The sequence below is a fragment of the Anneissia japonica genome, unplaced genomic scaffold (assembly GCF_011630105.1).
Source record: "Anneissia japonica isolate Jap-2015-1 unplaced genomic scaffold, ASM1163010v1 scaffold287637_len26387_cov171, whole genome shotgun sequence".
NCBI lineage: Eukaryota > Metazoa > Echinodermata > Crinoidea > Comatulida > Comatulidae > Anneissia > Anneissia japonica.
Window position 1 is genome coordinate 19,825 of NW_022748770.1, and position 4,447 is coordinate 24,271.

A 4,447-nucleotide genomic window follows, 5' to 3' on the forward strand; every position below is an offset into this window, starting at 1 on the left:
GTATTGAACTTAATGCACTAGAACGTAAATTTTTCCCCTTTTGCGGCCCCCTAGCTTCAGCCTAGTTGCTCGCTTCACTCACAAATAACGCACCCCGTGAATTCTGAAAGCTTCGCTAAATTCCTCCGAGTTAAGCTTGCCCCCTGCGTTTTCGTTTCGACCCCCCCCCCCCTTAGATTTTTCACCGTACGCCCCTGCATAATGTAAAATGAGAATTACATGATGTAAAATGAGAATAACGTAATGTCGATTGAGAACAACGTAATGCTGATTGAGAGCAACAGCATGTCGATTGAGAACTGAATGTCGATTGAGAATAACAGCATGATGAAACATCAATACAGAAGGCAGTAACGGCGTTCCATAGTACCATAGAGAAAATATTTTCTCTATGGATACAGTACTTAACTTTCAACTTTATCGGACTATGGCTACAGGGTAGGTATTTATACAGTAGTAGGCCTAGTTGTTTTTCTAGATAGATAAAAAAAATCCATTGTCCATACACGTCAACCTCAAAATCATATTTATCGATGTACATACAAAGGAACTAAGCCATATTTTTACATTGATAATTCCTGATAAGTTGTTTACTACTGAATTTCCCTCCTGTAATTTAAAAAATATATATTTTTTGGGTGTATTTTTTTTATGTATTTAGATAATTATTAATTCTCGTAAATTGCATAATGTTAAAATGCCTAGTGTATACACTCATAAGTTTAGTATTTTTACCATTTTATTGTTATTTTAATTGTTATTTTTTAATGATCCATTCCTCTCCCTCATCAACTAATTTGACCTATTTCCCATATTCTTAATTAAATAAATTTAATAATCCAAACCCGCAGCAAATGTGTTACTAAAATTAAGCCTACAGACAGGATAGAAATATGACATTTTTAGAAAATCAATTTGAAACAGGAACTGTTAAAAGTAGGATAGACACATGTAACATGGCTCAGTGTAAATAGAATGACACCATTTTGCAATTACGACTCTGCACACTTCATCTCTTTTACTTTTTTGCGTTCCATACTTGAGTTCAAGGACGGAAGTGTGTTGCATAACATTAGTTCCATGCTCTTGTCTGTGCTTGTTGTAGAAAGTGTTGAATCAATTTTCCGAGTAGATAAATAGAAGTTTGACACTTCGTTTTGCCAAACCCCACGTTCCAGAGGACTCTAGGCCTATGCCTAGTCTAGAGTGCAGTAAGTAAGGTTGTATCTGTTGCACGACATCTATTTATTCAAATGAGGTTTTAAGCTCCTTGGTTGGTGCTATAAAACGGCAATCCCTCTCCCATGGTCGGTGTGTAGTGTAGGCGCGGGTAGGCTAGTGCCTGGCGTCAGGTCTTTGGTTAGTTATTACACAGATCCTATAATATACAATATATGTATATGTATATGGGATATGTGGTTATTATAAAGACAGATGGTAGACTAGGCTGTTGCTGTGATATTTTTTGTTGTGATATTTACTAAAACATGTAAATACAATACTAGCTAAGCACACGATTTTAGGTAATTAGACTGGTAACGACTTTTTTTTTTTTTTGCCAAGTGTAAACACTGAAATGAAAAAAAAAATGTTTTGATTGGTAGCATCCAAACAATGAATTGCACAACAATATAACATATCTGAAAAAAAGTTAATAAAAATATACTGGTATTGGGCCTTCAAATGGTATTGGGCCTTCAAAAATATTATAATTTTTAGGCAAATTAATCAACTCCCTGGCAGGGGGGACCCTGGAACCATGAGATATTGAAATCTGAAATATCCTTTTGAGGTATTGTAGCAGGGGTGTATGGACCTTTTCAGTGGGAGACAGGAAAATCAATTACAGCCCCACCAGCTTGAAGCGGATGGCTCATTTTCAGAATTGCTGGAATAGAGATAGATTATGTCACATAATTTTTAAGTTCTTTGGACTCATTGCTGGTACGTCATCAATGCTTTTTCATTTATATCATTGTGAAAACTTACTAGGAAAAAAATGTCTTTGGAAAAAATGTGTACCTTTAAAAAAAATTTGAGGGAGGGGGTGTCATGCGATCTTCCCAAACCCCCCTTGCATATAAACCCATGTGTAGAAGCCTGGGTAGGCCACAACCAAAGGTGCAAGTGGTAAATACCACTATGATCTTTAGCAGTTTGGTCTTTAATTAGAATAATAAAATGAAAAACATTTGTTAATATGGAACCATAGTAGTGTTTAATTGGAGGGGTCTTTAATCAGAGGGAGACCCTCATCTATTATTTACTTTAAATATATTTTTATATCTAAAGGAAATGCCTCTATCAACATCACCAATTCCTGTTAAAAAGCTTTGTCGTGAAAATTTGAAAAAGAAGATCCCTTACAATAATGTGGATACTAGCCAAGATAGTTCCAAAGAAACCACTGGAGCCTTCAATCAAGGAACACATTTACTGCATAATAAAAAAGTAAATGCTAGAGAGCTGCCTCAATGCTACCATGATGATGAATTTGAGGGTAGTGCATTGCATGGAATGCATGAAGCTGTGGAGGATGACACAGTTGAAGAAACCATTCCAGCCTCACAGACTTCTCAAATGTCTGTGGAGCTTGGTTGTTCCCAAGGCGATCAAAGTTCCACATCATCCCACAAAGATGTGTATAAGAGACAGATTGGTAGCATCCAAACAATGAATTGCACAACAATATAACATATCTGAAAAAAAGTTAATAAAAATATACTGGTATTGGGCCTTCAAATGGTATTGGGCCTTCAAAAATATTATAATTTTTAGGCAAATTAATCAACTCCCTGGCAGGGGGGACCCTGGAACCATGAGATATTGAAATCTGAAATATCCTTTTGAGGTATTGTAGCAGGGGTGTATGGACCTTTTCAGTGGGAGACAGGAAAATCAATTACAGCCCCACCAGCTTGAAGCGGATGGCTCATTTTCAGAATTGCTGGAATAGAGATAGATTATGTCACATAATTTTTAAGTTCTTTGGACTCATTGCTGGTACGTCATCAATGCTTTTTCATTTATATCATTGTGAAAACTTACTATGAAAAATTTGAGGTAAGGGGGTGTCATGCGATCTTCCCAAACCCCCCTTGCATATAAACGATAACAAAATGTCAAAAAGAAAACATGTTTTGTGGAGAAGCAGTGAGGTTTCCGACTTGATCGTTGTGGGCTAGGCCTCGTTGTGGGCTAGGCCTAGCCCTGAGTTTCTGAATAGGGAAGCTCAAAGATGACGGAACTTCCGTTTTTAACGCTGGCATCATGGAAAGTAAATCGTTGTGTCTGAACACCATGACCAGTTATGCCGCGGATTAGTGTACGCCTGGCGTTAGTTAAGCCACTGTTATTCCGTGAGTCTGAACATAGCCATAGTGTTATATTATGGCCAATCAGCCAAATATAACATAAACATTTAACATACAGTAATTTAATTGTCTTAAGGCCAAACAGTTGCTATAAAAACATACACATTATAGTGTGATACTTTAAAGACAAATGACCTGTTGTCATACTATACTGAAATATGTTGTCAAACTTTGTAGTCCTATAGAATTAAATTTTAGAGAAATGGTAGGGTACAGATTACAGTATTTTGTTTGTTATCATTCAATTCTTTGCTGACTTTGTAATAATTTTGGCTGATATTTTGTAGCTTCATTTTGGACTTGCGAGGAGGTTGACCTTACTAAAGACATTCAACATTGGAATTCATTAAAGGTTAGTATGAATATCGATCAGCAATTGGGATGATATACAAGAAATATGATAGAATAATGATTAATGATGATGTCATGATGATCATAGGCATAGATCCCGGGGATGGGGGATATATTTCCCCCCAATATTTGACAAGGGGGGGATGGTCCATTGTATCCCCAATATTTTGACTATGTATGGGATAAAATGGAGCTTTACACACTTCAAAAGACTGTCACAGTCTTATGCACTTACAAAGAAGGAAATTAGCATAATGTATTAATGTTGATTATTTTATCTAGTAACTATCTAAGCTCTTCTTTCCTTAGATGTTAGATGTGCTTGCAAAGAGAGCCACATTTCACACTGAAGGGTGTGTACAGCATCAGTAATGTTATGTCAATTCCCAGAATGTTTTAAGGTTATATTATCGGTTGATGAGGAATTTATTGATTAGGCCTATATAATAGCAAATTGCATCAATTTATTTTGCAAAAACAAGGTTTCCCGCTTTGGGGGGGGGGGCACATCCCCTGCGCCAGGCGCGTAACAGGGGTCTTGGGTTAGAGTGGGTATTTATTTTCCCGGTTAGTAATTTACCATATCCACCCCACCCCACTCCCCATATAGAAAACAATACGACATAGGGCTTATCTTATTTATAATATAGGCCACACACATGTTTGAAACTAAATATAAGCATTTTCATCATGGATTTATTTATTACAAACATATTCTTTCA